Source organism: Ursus americanus, chromosome 25 (assembly GCF_024610735.1).
Source record: "Ursus americanus isolate L20-20 chromosome 25, mUrsAme1.1.p, whole genome shotgun sequence".
Taxonomy (NCBI): domain Eukaryota; kingdom Metazoa; phylum Chordata; class Mammalia; order Carnivora; family Ursidae; genus Ursus; species Ursus americanus.
The window spans coordinates 37,828,069-37,846,597 of record NC_142151.1 but is presented as its reverse complement, the minus strand read 5'-3'; the positions used below and the strand labels follow the sequence as shown (position 1 = coordinate 37,846,597).

At 36.7% G+C, this 18,529-nt stretch overlaps 1 pseudogene across 1 annotated transcript in view; it reads left to right on the top strand.

Annotated features, from left to right (window-relative positions):
- LOC148107808 (uncharacterized) overlaps positions 1-18,021 on the top strand; it is a 36,822-nt pseudogene extending 18,801 nt beyond the window's left edge. Inside the window, exons 2-3 of the transcript XR_015721672.1 lie at positions 3,103-3,524; positions 10,428-18,021. The product of XR_015721672.1 is annotated as an uncharacterized LOC148107808 (transcript). The remainder of the gene's footprint in view (positions 1-3,102; positions 3,525-10,427) is intronic.
- Positions 18,022-18,529: the final 508 nt, after the last annotated feature.

The window sequence follows — 18,529 nt, the reverse complement described above, 5'->3', positions numbered from 1 at the left end:
AATATGCAGTGTTTAATATTATTTATACTAGGTTAGGAAAAGTATTATGGAAGAAAAGGAAAGTCAGAATATTTTAAGTGAGATGAAGACTAGTTGGTACACATGGAAAAAGATTATTTTGGTTTTTTGAAGGAATGGTTAGGGAAAGACTGAGAAAAAGGAGAGTTTGCCAGTAGACTTGAGAAAGGTAAAGGCAGGAGAAAAAATAGGTGACAAAACTGACATATGCATCTTCACAGATCTGTTGAAGTTTTTAAGAAGAAAAAATAATTGATATGATACCTAAGAGAAAATTGTAGTTAGTAGTTTTTATATGCATAGAGGAGAAAGGAAAGCTGGAAGCCAGTGAGGAAATGGTACCAGTTGGTAACAGTGTAACCGGTATGGGGAATTTAGGTAATAGGACATTGACAAAGGAATGGATCTTTAAAGTGCTAAGGAATTACTATCAAAAATTACTTCAAGGTCCACTGTCTCATGCCAATGACCAAAGAGCCTAGCACTTTAAGATACAGTGACTGTAGTGCTTTCTCATGAATTTTGCCATTTCCTGGCTTCTTGCTACGTTTTTTGGATAACTCTATCTAAAATATCTTGTTATCATCTGTCTCCTGCTCCCATACTGCATTAGAATGTAAACTCCATGAGGTTAAGAATTTCTCTGTCTCTTTTTACAACGGTATCCTCAGTGCCTAGGATAGTATATAAAAAATGAATTCCAGATTGAATCATCAATGTGTTGATATGTAGCCTCTCATCAATATTTAGGATCAATAAATGAAAATTAAATAATCTTAAATTTGGTAGGGGCCTCAGAGGTCCTCCAGCCACTGTTTCTTCCACTGTCTGTGGGGTTTTTGAGGGAGATTTTTTACTACTCTGAGTCTTGCCTCAGGTTTGGGAATGACAGTTGTGATTTAGTCCTTTTCTCTTCTTTTCCTTTCTCCATTTCTCTTTTCGGGATCCAAAGTAGATAATTTAACTAGTTTTTACATGTAACAACAATGATCTGGTTCAAATCCCCCACTTAATGCAGGAATTCCTTATATGGCATATGGTTCCACGGGGCCCTTCTAGGAGTAAACAGCACACCATTGGGGTGTGTGCGTGCATGCGAATGTAAGCATGTGTGTTTCATCCAAGAAATATTTGTTGAACAGCTTTTATGTGCAAGACTAAGGATGTAATGTGATAAAAGATACCTATTATTCCCTGCCCCCACAGGGCTTACAGCCTGGTGGAATTTTACAAACAACAAATGAAGTCTCTAAACTCTTTCCCTACTTTGTCTTTATTCTCAAAGTTATTTAGAAAGAAAAGGCAAAATAATGGGAAGAAATTAAGAACCATGGGAGTTAGTAAACTACAATGAATTGTATTAAGGGCAAATACCCATTTTTTAGTTTGCAGGGCCTTTAAATTCAATCCAATTCACTCAGCAAACACCTGCTGAGCATCTCTAGCCCTGGGCTAGATTCTGAAGAATGAAAGCAAAGTATGATACAGCCCCTACTCACAAGGGAGGAAAAATGCAAATGTATAAATACACTTCAGTGTGTTAAGTGCCACATGTAACTGTCTTTTGAGTGATCCATTCCATTGGACAGTTTTAGCTAATACAAAATCATTCAGACTAGTTAAAGTCTGCCTCTATTTAATTTCTGTTTTCTGCTTCCAGTCTTGTCCTCTGTGCTCTTCATTCATTTATTCAACCCATAAACATTTGTTGGGGAACTACCATGTACCCCCAAGTTGTATCAACATGTACCCCCAACTTGTATCAACAAGTTTTCTTCATAGACAAATAGGACGGATCCTTGCTCTCAAAAAGGTTAGGATATAATTTTGTGACTGAGGAAGTTGCTTAACCTGTAAGCTCAGTTTTCTCTCCTGGGAATCAAAGGTAGTATTAGTAACGACTTCTTAGGATTGTTGTGAGGATTAAATGAATAATGCATGCAATGTACTTAATATAGGGCCTGCTACACAGCTTTCAACAAATGTTAGCTATTATTATTGGTGGGTTTAAAGAAGGATCCCAATAAGTAAATTTAGCAGTTGCATGGTTGATATGAATGCCCTCACAGAAGTAAACCCAGAATGCTACAGGAATATACTAGAGGAACGCCTAATCTTGTCTGGAGAAGCTGGGGAAACACCCTGCAGGAGGAGACATCTGACCTGAGTATTGCAGGACCAAATAGTGGGGGTAGGAAGAGCACAGAGAAAGGTGAAAGAGAATGGTGCATTCTGGATACTTCAATTTAAACGCTACTTTGGGAAAACTACAATATGAATGGCTTTAGACGCCATGCTAATTAAAAATGTGTCATGAAGATAATGGGGAACTATTGAAAGCATGCTGCACAATTAAACTTTCTAAATTAGGGCAGTGATGTAGGAGAGTAGAAGACTGATTGAAGAGAAAATTAGGACTTGATGACCAACTAAATGCAAACGTAGGAGGAAAGGAAAAGAAGGTGTTAAAGATAATTTCTAAATGACTACTTTTAGTGAGTGAAAGGCAATGACAGGGAGAATGGGGGGGCAGATAAGTTCAATTGCAGACATGTTGAGTTTGAGAACAGCTAGGCGCTTGAATGTTCAGATCAGGAGTTTAGAACTGGTCTAGGGCTGCAGATTTGGGATTTGTCAACAGGTGTCAGTTGAACCCAACATGTATATGCTAGATAGAGGAAAGCCAACATTAAGGGGGTGATCAAACAGCTCATAAAATTGATTGAAAATGAATGTCCAGGCATGTTAGAGGAAAATCAAGAAATAGCACTATCCCAGAAACTAAGGAGAGAGTTGTAAAGAAGTTAACAGTCACCAATGCTAGTGAGGATAAGAAAAAATTGTTCTTTGGATTAAGCAACTAGGAAGTCATTGGGCAAGAGCTATTTCAGTAGTGAAAGGACCAGAATGTAGATTGCCAGAGATTGTGGTGTGGATAGGAAGTGAGTGCAGAAGACATCGCCTGCAGGCCCCCTTTTTAAAAGCTGTGAAGAGCAGAGGAGAGAGAGTGTAGAAACTGGAAGACAAAGAGCGAGTCTTGTTTATTTAAAGATCATGGAGATGACCTCCTTTCTGTGTCCACAGGAAAGAGCCAGGAGAAAGGGAGAGTTGAAGATACAGAATAGAGTGTAAATAAATAATAAAGAATTCCTAAGAAGGCAGAAGAAGTGACATCCTGTGGATTCATGTGTCTTGAACAGGAGAAAGGATACCTCTTCCACTAACCAGAGCTATGTGAACACAGGTACAGCTAAAGGGGGGAGCAGACTTGCATTCTTTGATCATGGCTTTGAGGCCAGGTCATCTTCTGATAGTTGCTAAGGGGAGTGGGGATGGCACTGAGCTACAAGGACTCGAAAATGTCCCTTCAAAGGAGAGGAAACCTAGAAATAGTGGACAGTGGTAGCATTGCCATGTAGGGCCCCATGCTTTGTCATTGTCTCCCTTTAGTAACCGAGACACCCACAATGAGCTGCACTCGATGGGATCTACCAGCACAGTGTAAGGTAAGACTGCAATCCCCCTTTAACTGTTAGTTCCCTGGTCTGGAATCTTGAACTTTTACTAATGTAGCCTCTGATTGGATGGGCTATTTTTTAACAGGTCCTTCAAACTGAAAGACCAAGAAAACGCATTTCTTCAGGAGCCAGGGTCAGAGAAAATTTTGAGTCAGTAAAGATTACTATTCAAAAGAACATGCTACTTATAAAAGCCAAGAATTAACTCAGAAATTTTCAAATTTAATTAGAAACCCTCCTAAATATATTTTTAATATAGTGATAGACACAAGCAAGAATTAGTTCAAAAGCGAAGGCCTGTTTAGTGTTTAAAAATGTTTATTGAATATTGAATGCAGATGGCATAGGCATCAAATAACCAAACTATATGGCTATGTCATGATTCCCAACTGTCAGTCACTGAGTTGGAAACTAGATTCAACTATAGATTGATGTTTTTTTTCAAAATATTGTTTTTAAATGTTTTATTCACTAACCATTTCCTCTTCTCCTACACCTGGCTACTTGACAGTCCTATGTTCATTCCCTTGCCACTGAGCCCATATGAGTTTGTTACTCCTGCTCCACTGTGCTCTAAAATCTACCATTTAACTAGATCAGCTGAAAGTTAAAACCAATCATGTCATGTTAACCTTAAATACAGCTGCTTTTACTGAATTGCCAATTTGTGTGCAATCATCAGCTTGTATTGAGGGATGCAATAATAAAATATCTTCATAAAATATGTACTAAAATATAGTGATTACTGTAAGTACGGTAAGTGTTCATTTTAATTTTGGGGGGACAGTCTCAGTTTATACCCGTTGTCCCAGCATCATGTTTAATAGTTCCCCTTTCACTCAAAAAGTGCCACAGTTACATGATCAGGATGTTGTTCTTTTCATTATACAATGTCCTATTTATGAGGTGCTTTGTGAGAAACTTTTGATCCTGTTCATAGGGATCAGTCATACCGTGCTTCTGAACAATTGGGTTGTTTTTATTATATACACATGGTGACTCATAACTACTCAGGTAGCCCTTTTTAAGTTGACCTTAGAAAGCCAGATTTGCAAGCTGCCTCAAAACAAGCTCAGTGGTATACCTTTTTATTTTAATCTTATTTCTCTGTTTTTTCTTCTTATTTCTTTTTTTCTCACCTATTTCTAATTTGTATCTTGAATTTTATGCATTCTTGTCAGCTGTCTTAAGTTCTTTTTGAGATAAGGCAGTGAATAAAGCACAAAACAAATATATTGCTTCTAGAACTTATCTGATATACTGGAATGACTGAAAACAGCTTTTTTCAACTTCACTGTTTAATGTTTCCCATTTCTGTCTCTTTCTTTGATCCATGATAAGTTTTGAAGAGATTGTCAGATTTTTACCAAATTTTTGATACATCATTAAGAGATGAAGGTTCCTTACTACAAAGTTGTTCTCTGATCAATTTGCACCTTAAAACAAAATACAGCTGGTAACATTTTTCAAATGGTTTTATCTTCTGTGATTGCAGAGCTTGAATAGAGAGGCAGTCCAGTTCAGTGGGGAGAAAAAAAGCACACAAAATTTGTTATCAGATAAACCTATCCCTGCCACTTACTATGTGACTCTGAGAAAGTCTCTAAGTTATCTAAGTCTCACATCTTTCACCTGTAGCTCATACATAATATTACCTAATTTGTAGAGAAATGAGACAACATGCATTCAGTACCTGGCAAATAGGTATACAGTAAATTTTACCTACCATTATTGTTGTTACCTTTCCAATTTACAAATCACTGACAATAAGGGTTTTGCACTTGGTAAGAACTCTGACTTCTTTTTTTTTTAAACAAAAAAGGGTTTGAAAATTAAACTGTTTATGACTTATCCACTGGCAGCATAGCAATCCAGAATATTTTTGAAAAGGCTCTGCCATAGCTAAACACTTAGGCACTGGACAAAGTACACTAAACAAACATTTTTAAATGTATTGTGTAGCTTGCAAGAAAGTGAGGAGAATCCTCAAGATTCCCACCCTTCTCCAGCAAAAGTAAAGCACCAAGCTGAAATCAGAGGTGATTAAATGAGGAATTGTGGATACTTTGGGATTACATGCCAAGACTGGGAACCTAGCATTTTGAATATCATATGTACATTCGGGTTCCAAAAAAGTAGGTCCTAAGGCCCATACAAGTAGAGGGAACTAATTCTGAGGACATGCCCCCAATGCACACTGAATGAAACTGAGACAAGTGAAGAGGCTATAGACTCAGTCAATGGATCACCTGAAGAAAATCCCATGCAGTAACAGAAGGCAGATAAAAAAAACCTGTTTATCATTGTCGTGGCTTCAAGAGGAAAACAATAAAAAATAGTAGAATGTATAACATATTATCACATGGGTCTGGGTTGAAATTTATACATTCCCCATGGCCAGAGCCAAGAAATTAAAATGATCCCAGGTTGGTAGCCCCTTTTGACACCCAGCAAAAATAAATCTTTTCCACAGGAAAGCATTCTTTAATATAAACCCCTCAGCATTTCCTGAGAATAAATTCAGCCAAATATAATTTCACTGTAAAAAATTAAATGCACAAGAAATAAAAAACACAACAGACTAAGACTTGTAAGGACTTCAGATATTAGCATTATGAGATGCAGAACAAAAAAAATAAATAAATGTGAAGTGTTTAAGTAAAAGATGGAATTGAAAATATTACAAAAAAAGAAACCATCAGTATGTGACCAGGCAGATTTTAAATGGAACCACATACAACTTCTAGGAAGAAAAATATAATCATTGCAATTTACAAAGCAATAGATAGGTTAAATGGTGGATTAGGCATAGTAGAAGAGAGAATTATTGAATTGAAAAATAAATCTGAAGATATTACCCTGAATGCATCAGAATTTTAACATGGAAAATATGAAAGGGACATGAAGATAGAGTGAGAAGGAGAATAGAGAAAATAAGGAAATCAAAGATACCTTTTTTATTGAAGTTGACATACAATGTTACATTAGTTTCAGGTACGACAGAGTGATTTCACAACTCAACACATTGTGCTATGCTCTCCATAAGTGTAACTATATCCATCACCATACGACATAAACAGTACACTAAGTATATTTCCTATGCTGTGCCTTTCATCCCTTTGACGTATTCATTCCATAAGTGGAAGCCTGTACCTTCTCCACTGTACCCATTTCCCTACCCACCTTCTCTCTGGCATCCATTAGTTCTCTGTATTTATGGGTCTATTTCTGCTTTGTACATTTGTTTTCTAGATTCCATAGGTAAGTGCAATCTCATTAGTCTCAATTCATTTAGCATATCTTCTAGGTCCATCCATGTTGTTGCAAATGGCTAAATCTCATTCTTTTCTATGGCTGAGTAATATGGGAGAAGAAATATTTAAATATTCCTAAAAATATATTTCTAAAAATATGTCTCTATATATGTGTGTGTGTATATACACATACACACACATGCATAAATCCAGACTTCAGGAAAACAATCTTTTTCAGGTGCAGGGGGCCCAGTAATTACAAGCAGGATAAATATAATAAGAAATCACGTTAAAAAAAAAAAAGGAAGAAAGAAAGAAATTGCATTTAGACATATTGCAGGGAAATTGTATTTATTACTTCCCAAACAAATAGATATATTGGTAGCGAGCCAGAGAAAAGGTCACCTTCAAGGGGGCAACAAATAGATCATAACAGCTGAGTTCTCAACAGCAACAATAGGAATCAGAAGACAAAGTGTATCTTCAAAGTACCAACAGAAGATGATTTTCAACTTATAACAGTCTACCCAGCAAAACTGTCAAAATGAAAGTGGAATAAGTATGTTTTCAGATAAAGAAGAACATTTTATGACCAAAAAACCCTACTAAAAAAATTTTAAAAGGATGCATTTCAGGAAGAAGGAAAGTCTGAGGTGCAAGCAGGAACTATTCTAGCATCTAACAACCATGGTGAAATGGAAAAGAGGAAACTTTGCTGTGCAGGACACATGTTCCCCACAATTTTTCTATCACGGACTCCTTTTTGGAGCCTGTGGTGCTCTCTTTTAAATATTTCTGCATGTATATTAGATCAATAAAAATGTAGAACATTAATTTCGTAGAGCACTAAGCAAAATTATAGCCCAGTTCCATGAGCAATCAGGAGTGCTGCACACCACAATAAGTCAGGAAAATTATTTCAAATTTGCCCTAATAGATTTAAAGGATAGTTACATTCAAGATTTCATTTGAAAAATGTGATAGATATGCCATTTGAGATAAGTAATGATTTTGGTATTAGCAAAACACTTAGCTACTTACTCATCTTTTCTTAATAGGTAATTTTTTGTGGTAGCAGAAACTTCCCTATTCTTTTGGAACTTAAGTTGGGCACTCTCTGGATTTTTCTACTGAATACCATTTCTCAAAGGATTGCAAAATGTGAGGAACAATCCAAAAATGTGCCTTTGTTTTTATTATTGAAGTTATGTGCATATCTCAGTAGGAGGGGGAAAAGGCACAAAGATAACTTTGTACCTTTTATATAAATTACCCTTCCACTTGGATGTGATGCCTGGAGATATTTTATGGTGACAGTGTGCTTACATAGTGCGTCTGTTACAATAGGCAAACTTTTACTAGCATTATCAATGAAGATTCTTAATCTTCTTTGATCTGGTAGCAACAGTAAGAGACTCAGGCATTTAACAAGCAGGATGTTGACAATAGAAGATATAAAAGATGAGCATAGGGAAGCAATGTTCAAAAAATGAAATGGATAGTCTATCAAATTCCAGACCCTGACCCTTGCTGCAGCTATTATTTGAGACCCTGGAGAAGGTGACAGCAAAATCAACTTCTTTGAGACTTTTGAATTTAAGATCTGTGATATTAAATTGTGAACAGCTTGAGGTGAAAGATGCAGTGGTTTTCAACCATTTTATACTCTCAGTTTATATTTAAAATGTCTACATCCATATTTATAAATTATATTTTTTCTGAAGTATTCTTATCCAAAAAAAATAGAAATAAAAAAATAAAGTATTATCCAATTTTTCAATAAAACATATATTAGTCCTATACTTAATCCTTTCTGTATTTTAAAGATTTATCACGATTCACTGTGAAATTTTCTACATTTTGTTGGTAAATTTTGCTGACAAATTTGTTAATGAATGATTATTGGTCCTTTGAATAAATATGTTATAATTATTTTTCTGGGAATTATAATTAAAGTTATAAAATATTTTTCCTGCAAATAATATTTATTCTGGTGTTATTTTACTTATTTTCTTTCTTGATCAATCTTGCCAGTGTTTTGTGTTTTTACCTAATCATTTGAAAGCTTTAAGATTATGGACACTGTTGATAAACCTCATTCTTTTTAAATCACTATTATACTGATTTCTGCTCTTATATTAATTAAATTTCTTCTTCCCTAAAAAAATAAATAAGTTCCGTGATACTATATATTGTTTTTATAATGAACACCTGTGAAGGGGAATTTGGATGAAATTGGTCAAAAGGTATAAACTTCCAGTTATAAAATGAATAAATTCTGGAATTAAAATCTACAGCATGATGACTATAGTTAACATTTCTGTATGATACATTTGAAATTCCTAAGAGAGTAGATTCTAAATGTTCTCATCACAAGGAAAAAACTTTTGAGAGGTAACTGTATGAGATGATGAATGTTAGCTAAACTCATTTTGGTGATCATTTCATGCTATATGTGGGTTGTCATTATGCTGTATACCTCAGATTCGTACAGTGCTGTATGTCAGTTACATCTCATTAAAACTGGAAAAAATATTCCACTATGGAATATTATTCAACTTAAAAAAAAAAAGGAAATCCTGCCACTTGCAACAACGTAGATGAACCTGGAGGACCTTATACTAACTGAAATAAGCCAAATACAGAAATACAAATACTTTATCATCTCACTTATATATGGAACCCAAAATAGTCAAACTCATAGAAGTAGAATGTTCAGTACTTTGGGTATCAGGGGAGGGGGAAAGGAGGAGATGTTGGTCACAGAGTTCAAAATTTTAGTTATGCAAGATAATTAAGTTTTGGAGATAGAATGTACAACAATGTGACCATATATTGTATTGCATACTTGAAATTTACTACATGGGTAGATCTTAAGTGTTCTCACCACAAATATTTTTAAAAAATTTTTTTAAAAGATTTTATTTGTCAGAGAGAGAGAGAACACAAGCAGGGGGAGCAGCAGGCAGAGGGAGAGGGAGAAGCAGGCTCCCTGCTGAGCAAGGAACCCGAAGCAGGACTTGATCCCAGGACTCTGGGATCATGACTAAGCCGAAGGCAGCTGCTTCACTGACTAGCTGCCCAGGCATCCCTCCACAAATGTTTTTTTAAAAAGAGAAAATGTAGTGACACCACCAAGATGGCACCAAGAATGACAACATCGTTCTTGACCTTGCTCCCCCACACAATAATAACTAACAATTATGCAAGAACAAGACAGCCCTAAGAGAATCCTGGAAGATGGGGGTGAGGCTGAAGCACCCCCCTGTACCTGAGAGACCAAGACAGACTACATTAGAAAAGTAAGAGCAGCACTACATGTTGACTGCGTTGCCCCTCCCCTAGACCAGCACAGGACCATGCAGAGAGGTCTGCCCTGAACCTCTGATTCCCCCAGTGGGAAAAGAGAACCCAGGCAGCCAACCAGCCTCCCCAGCAAAGTGGGTCATTTTATGGGAGCCTCTAATCTGATCTCAGACCATAGGGATTGCGAAGAATGTGCAGGGCTCAGCCCCTGGGAATATGTATGTGACAAGGGGAATGGGCTTGCAACAACCAGTACATGGATCTTGGCAGACTGAGTTCATACTGGCAGTGCCCAGTAGTAATCCCAACCAGCAACTTTGCTTACCCACAGAACCAAGTTGGGGATGGACTCTCCCCCAGGAACTTAGAAGTGTGCAGATGTGCCTGAATTGGATCCTCAAGCAAAGAGTTTTGCTGGCCCTAGAGCCCAGTTTGTGTGTGCCTAAGCAAGGTGCTGAGTCAGAGCCGTACATACTGTGGAAAGTGGCTCCATCTGACAAGAGGGCTGGTGACAGCTCCTGGAAGTTGTGCAGTCCAGTGGTGCTCCAGCTGAGAGGTAAGCAGGTAGGGCTGATTGTCTCCAGAGCAAAGCCAATACAGAGCATGGAGTGTTCCCATATTATGCACAGGCAGGGGGATTAATTCACAGACAACGCTGAGGATAGCTCCATCCCCTCCCAACCAGAATGCCTATTTGGGAAACTGAGGATAGCCTAGAGCATCTTCTCCAACTCCTACCCAGGCAAGGGGGCTGAGTCATAGCCTCACCTGCTGTGGAGAGTGTCTTCTAGCCCCATCTGGCAAAAACATCTGAAGTCTATGTGGCCCAGCAGTACTGAAGCTGAGAAAAGGGAAGACAGAGCTGATAGTTTGAAGAGCAAAGCCAGTGGCTCTGTTTGGCCAGGGAACTTGGCATGTGGGTCAGCTTGAGTGAAAACAACAAAGAGCTTTACCAGCTTTAGAGCAGCCTCTCCCCACTGTACCCAGGCAGGAAATCTAATTCATAGCCTCATTACTGAATACAGCCTTCAGCCTGTCCAACCAGGAAACTTAACCAAAGCACGTGGGAAGCTGTGTAGCCCATTCAACAGTCCTAGGTACGATGGCTCTTGAACAGAGAGCACAGCCTGTGGTTTCTCCATCTGCAGAGCAAAACAGATGGCCTCAACTGACCAGGAATTAAGTGCACACTGAAGCCTGATTTGGGCCCCCAAACAATGAGTTGTATAGGCCCTGGGCCCTGGCCTGCTGTCCTGCCAGGGTAGGGAAGCTAATCCCCAACTCTATTTACGACTGAATATAGTACTACAGCCTCACTTGGGTAGGGAACAAAGCCAGCAGTCCTACTCAACTGATTTCTAGTCTGACTCACCACTCCCAACCCATCCCCATCCTTAGAGGTCAAACCAGTTGCCTTGTCCCAAAGTAGACCATAATAATAGACACCACCTGCTGAAAAATATTACCAACAGACGCATCCAGAAACCCAGACTGGACTGACAGGTAAAGAATTATCTCTGCCAAGCAGACCTGTAAAGTCTGGAAAAGGAGCCTGATTAGTCATATGCACAGATACCAACATAAGGAATCAAAGATCACAAAAAATCAGATAAATATGACACCACCCAAAGAAACTAATAAAACACCAGCAATTGACCCTAAAGAAATGGAGATCTATGAACTGTCAGATAAAGAATCCAGAATAATCCTCTTAAGGAAGTTCAGTGAATTATAAGAAAGCACAGACAACTAACTGAAATTAGAAAAAAATGCAGGAACAAATGAGAAGTTTGATAAGGAAATGGCAGCCATCAAAAAAAAAAAAAATCCTAGACTTGAAAAATACAATAACTGAACTGAAAAATTCAACAGAGTTTCAAACGTAGACTCAACCATGCAGAAGAAGGGATCAGCACCCTGGAAGATAGGACATTAGAAATTACCTAGTCAGAGGAGAAAAGAAAAAAAAAAAAGAATGAAGAAAAATGAAGAAAGACTGAAAGCCTGCAGGATTTATAGGACACAAGGAAAAGAAACAATATTCACATTGTGGTAATTCCAAAAGGAGAAGAGAAAGGGACAGAAATAATACCTGAGAGCTTCCCAAACCTGGGAGGAGAAAAGGACAACCAGATCCCTGAGGCCTAAGGGGCCCTAAGTAGGTTGAACCTAAATAGGGTAAATAGGATTACACCAAGACACAATATAATTAAATTGTCAAAAGTCAAAAGCCAAAGAAAGAATTTTAGGAACAGGAAGAGAAAAGAGAGAAGTTACATACAAGGGAACTCTCATATAAGACTAGAAGCAGATTTCTCAACAGAACATTTTCAGGCCAAGAGAGACACGAATGACATACTCAAAATATCAAAAGAAAATAACTGTAAACCAAGACTTCTGTACCTGGCAAAGCTGTGCTTCAGAAATGAAGGATGGATAAAGACTTTACCAAACAAAAGCTGAAGGAGTTCATACCACCAGATCTGCCTTACAAGAAACAGTAAAAGGACTTCTTTGAGTGAAAGTAAAAGAACACTAATTAATACCATAAAGACACGAAAAGGTAGTGTAAATCTCAGTAGTAATGGTAAATATACAGTTATTGTGAGATTCTGCAATATGATGGACAACGCAACTTTAGTTTAAAATTTAAAGAAAAAACTAAAGTAGCAAAGGTAACCATATTCAATAATTGATTATTAATTACACAATATAAAAACCATGTAAGTTGTAACAGCAACAATCTAAAATGTGAGAGGGAAAGGAAGTAAAAGTGTAAAGTATGAATTCTATTACAGTTAAGTTGTTATCAGTTTAAAATAGGGTGTTATGAGTTTAGAATATTTTGTGTAAGCCTCACGGTAACCACAAGGGAAAATCTTTAGTAATTACACTAAAGAACACAATAAAGGGGTCAAAACATACTGATACCAAAAGGCATCAAAACACAAAAAAGATAGCAAGATAAGAAACACGGAACACTGGATCTATGAAACAACCAGAAAACAAGAGAATGCCAATAGTAGGTCCTTACCTATGAATAATTATTTTATTTAAAGATTTTATTTATTTATTTGAGAGAGAGAGAGGGCATGAGAGGGGGGAGGGTCAGAGGGAGAAGCAGACTCCCTGCTAAGCAGGGAGCCCGACATAGGGCTTGATCCCAGGACTCCAGGATCGTGACTTAAGCTGAAAGCAGACGCTTAACCAACTGAGCCACCCAGGTGCCCCTCAATAATTATTTTAAACATAAATGGATTACATTCTCCAATCAAAAGACATAGAATGGCAGAATGGATAAAAAACAAGAACCAACAACGTGCTGCCTACAAGAGATTCACTTTAGCCTTAAAGACACACATACACTGAGAGTGAAAGAATGGAGAAAGACCTTTCAAGCAAATGGTAGCAAAAACCACAAAAAAGCAGAGTTAGCTATATTTATATCAGATGTAAAATAGACTTTAAACTAGAAATGGTAAAAAAAAAAAATAGACAAAGAAGGTCATTATATAATGAGAAAGGGGTCAATTAAGAAGTGTAATAATTGTAGAGGGACCTGGGTGGCTCGGTAGGTTAAGCATCCAACTCTTGTTTTCAGCTCAGGTCATGATCTCAGGGTCATGAGATCAAGCCCCAAGTTGGGCTCCATGCCTAGCACAGAGTCTGCTTGAGATTCTTTCCCCCTCCTTTGCCCTCCCCCTCCCCCTCTCTCCCAGCTCTCTTTAAATAAATAAATAAATAAATAAATAAATAAATAAATAAAATCTTAAAGTGTAACAATTGTAAATATTTACATACCCAACATCAGAGCACCTAAATATATAAAGCAAAAGTTAACAAGGCTAAAAGAAGAAATAAACAGTAATACAATAATCGTTTGGGACTTTAATACCTCACTCTCAACAATGGATAGATCATCCAGGCAGAGAATCAATAAGGAAACAGTGGATTTGAACACAACTATTGACCAAACGGACCTAATAAAATATACAGAGCATTCTATCCAACAACAGCAGAATACACATTTTTCTTAAGCACAGAACGTTTTCTAGGATAGAACATACATTAGGCCATAAAATAATCTTAGATAATTCAAGAAGATTGAAATCATATCAAGTATCTTCTCTGACCACAATGGCATGAAACTATACTTTATTGAACAACCCATGGATCAAAGAAGAAATTAAATTAAAGGGAAATAAAGTTTCTTGAGACAATTGAAAATGGAGACACATGCCAGAACTTATTGGATGCAACAAAAGCAGTTTTTTTTTTTTTTAAGATTTTATTTATTTATTTGACAGAGATAGAGACAGCCGGCGAGAGAGGGAACACAAGCAAGGGGAGTGGGAGAGGAAGAAGCAGGCTCATAGTGGAGGAGCCTGATGTGGGGCTTGATCCCATAACACCGGGATCACGCCCTGAGCCGAAGGCAGACGCTTAACCGCTGTGCCATCCAGGCACCCCCAACAAAAGCAGTTTTAAGATGGAAGTTCATAGCAGTAAATGCCTACATTAAGAAGCAAGAAATATCCCAGATAAACAACATAATTTTATGCCTTAAGGAACTAGAAAAAGAAGAACAAACTGAGCCTAAAGTTAGCAGCAGAAGAGAAATATCTAAGAGCACAAATGAAATAAAGAAATGAAAAATAATAGAAAAGATTAAGCAAACTAAGTTTTTCGAAAAGATAACAAAACTGAGAATCCCTTAGCTAGGCCAGCCAAGGAAAAAATAGAAAGGACCCAAATGAACAAAATTACAAATGGAAAAGGAGACATTACAATGGACACCACAGAAATTCAAAGGATCATAAGAGGCTGCTATGAACAACAATATGCCAACAAAATGGACAATCTAGAAGAGATTAAAAAATTCTTAGAAACCTACAACTTACCAAGACTGACTCAGGAAGAAATAGAAAACCCAAATATACCAATTACTAGTAAGAAGATTAAGCCAGTAATAAAAAATCTCCCAATGAAATAAAGCCCAGGACGAGAAGACTTCATTAATGAATTTTACTAGTTTATTTAAATTTATATTTAAAGAAGAACTAACACCAATCTTCCTCTAACTCTTCCCCAAAACTGAAGAGGAGTGAATACTTCCAAACTCCTTTTTTGAAACCAGCATTGTCCTGATACCAAAACCAAAAAAGAACACTATTTGAAAAGAAAACTACAGACCACTATCCCTGATGAATATAGATGCAAGAATTCCCAATAATATACTAGCAAACTGAATTCAGCAGCATATTAAAAGGATCATTCAGCCTCACCAAGTGGGATTTATCCCTGGGATACAGGGATATATCACATTGATAGAATCATATGCTCATCTCAATAGATGCAGAAAAAGCATCTGATAAAATTCAACACCCATTCACAATAAAAACTAACAAATTAGACATAGAAGGAAGACATCTCAACATAATAAAGGCCAAATATGACAAGCCTATAGTTAACATCATACTCGATGGTGAAAGGATAAAAGTTTCTCCTCTAAGATCAGGGATAAAGACCAGTGTGCCCTCTCACCATTCCTATTCAGCATAGTCCTGGAAGTCCTAGCTAGAGCAGTCAGGCAAGAAAAAGATATAAAATTATCAGAATTGGAAAGGAAGAAGTAAAATTTTCTTTATTTGCAGACAACATGATTTTATATAGGGAAGATCCTAAAGAATTAAAAAAAAAAAACCTGTTAGATCTAATGAATAAATTCAGTAAAGTTGCAGGGTAAAGAATTAATATACAAAAATCAGCAGTGTTTCTTTTATACACTAGTGATGAAACTTCTGAAAAAGAAATTGTTCCCATTTGCAATAGCATCAAAAATAATAAAATACTTAAGAATAAATTTAACTGAAGAGGCCAAAAAAATCTCTTCACTGAAAACTCTAAGACACTGATGAAAAATATTGAAGAAGACACAAATAAATGAAAAAGCATGCTGTGGTCTTGGATCGGAAGAATTAACATTGCTACAACATCAGTACTAGTGAAAGCCATCTACAGATGTAATGAAATCCCTATTAAGATTCCAATGGCAGGGCACCTGGGTACCTTAGTTGGTTAAGCATCTGCCTTCAGCTTGGGTCATGATTCCAGGGTCCTGGGATCAAGCCCACTTTGGGAAGGGGAGTTGTCTGCTCAACAGGGAGCCTGCTTCTCCCTCTGCCTGCTGCTCCCCCTGTTTGTGTTCTCTCTCTGTCTTGTCGGGGGAAAAAAAAGATTCCAATGACATTTTTCATAAAAGTAGAGGAAACACTCCTAGAATTTGTATGGAACCACAAAAGACCCCAAATAGAAAAAAAAAAATCCGAGAAAGAAGAACAAAGCAGGAGTTATCACATTTCCTGATTTCAAGCTATACAATAAAGCTATAGTCATCAAAACAATAAAATAATGACATAGAAACAGACACATAGAGCAATGGAACAGAATTGAGAGCCCAGAAATAAATCCAAGCATATATGGTAACTAATATATGACAAAGTAGCCAAGAGTACTCAATGGAGAAAAAGTCTCTTCAATAAATAGTGCTGGGACAATTGGATATTCACATGTAAAAGAATGAAACTGGACCCCCATCTTAGACCATTCACAAAAATTAACTTGGAATGGATTAAAGATTTAGATGTGAGCCCTGAAACATTGAATTCCTGGGAAAAAACATAGGAACAAAGCTCCTTGACATGATCTTGGTAACGATTTTTTGGATATGACACCTGAAGCGCAAGTAACAAAGGCGGAAGTAAACAAGTTGGGACTACATCAAACTAAAAAGCTTCTGTATAGCAAATGAAACCATCAACAAAGTGAAAAAACAACCTGTTGAATAGGAAAAAATATTTGTGAACCATGTATCTGATACCAAAATGTATAAAGAACACATACAATTTAAGAGCAAAAAAAAACCCTGAATAATCCAATTTAAAAAAGGGCAAAGGACCTGAATAGACAGACATTTGTCCAAAAAGATATATGAAAGGCTGACAGGTACATTGAAAAGATGTTCAAAATCACTAGTGATTGGGGAAATGCAAATTAAAACCACAGTGAGATATCACCTCATTAGAATGGCCATGGAAAGACGAGAGATAACAAATGTTGGCATGAATGTGGCAAAAAGGGAACACTTGTGCACTGTTGGTAGGAATGTAAACTGGTACAGCCATTAAGGAAAACAATATCCTTCAAAAATTAAAAATAAAACCATATGATCTAGCAATTCTACTTCTGGGAATACACCCAAAGAAAATGAAAACAGTAACTTGAGAAGATATCTGTACCGCCATGTTCATAGCAGCCTTATTTACAATATCCAAGACACGGAAACAACCTAAGTGTCCACTAATGGATGAATGGATAAAGAAATTGTGTGTGAGAGAGATATAATGGAATCTCATTCAGCCGTAAAAAATGAGGAAATCCTGCCTCTTGTGACAACATGTATGGACCTTGGAGGCATTGCTTTAAGTGAAGTAAGTCAGACAGAGAAAGACAAATACTGTATGTTCTCACATATTTATATGTGGAATGTAAAAAAAAAAATTTTAAAACCCCAAACTCATAGAAAAATAGAAACTTATGACTGCCAGAGGTGGGAGTGGGAGGAGAATTGGAGGAGGATGGTCAAAATGTACAAACATTCAGTTATGAGATAAATAATTACTAGGGATGTAATACACAACATAATGACTATAGATATCACTACTGTATGATATATAGGAAAGTTAAGAGACTAAATCCTAAAAGCTCTCATCACAGAAAAAATATTTTCCTTTTTTCTTTCTTTTTATTGTATTGGATGTTAATTCAACCTATGATAATTATTTCACAATATATGTAAATCAAACCATCATGCTATACCTCTTAATACAGTGACGTATGTCAGTTATTTCTCAATAAAACTGGGGGGGGAAAAAAGAAAATGGGAACTATGTGAAGCTATGCTTGATTAATATGTTAACTAGCTCGATTGTGATTACTTCACAATGTATATGAAAGCATCAAGTTGTATATCTTATATACAATTGTCAATTACTTCTCAAAGCTGCAACAATTTTTTAAAAATATTGGCACTCAATAAGTAGAAAATAGCATTTCACCTCATTTCATAAACATATTCTTAATTTGAAACATAGGGAGGCAGGCTAGTCTCTAAAGCAGGAGATAGAAGTATAGTAACAAACACAATACTAAGAACAGAGTGCTTGATAAATATTTGCCATTAACTGGACAAGTCATCATTAACTTTTTATGCCTCTGCTTTCCTCTCTTCAATCAATAAAATAACTTCCACAATTTCCTAATTAGTTAAGCATCAAGAATTAATGTGTTAGTAGTGTTTGAAAGTGCTCTTGTTCTGGCCTCCACACATCAGAACTAAATGAAGATTATGCCTGGTTTTTTAAGAGAGAAACT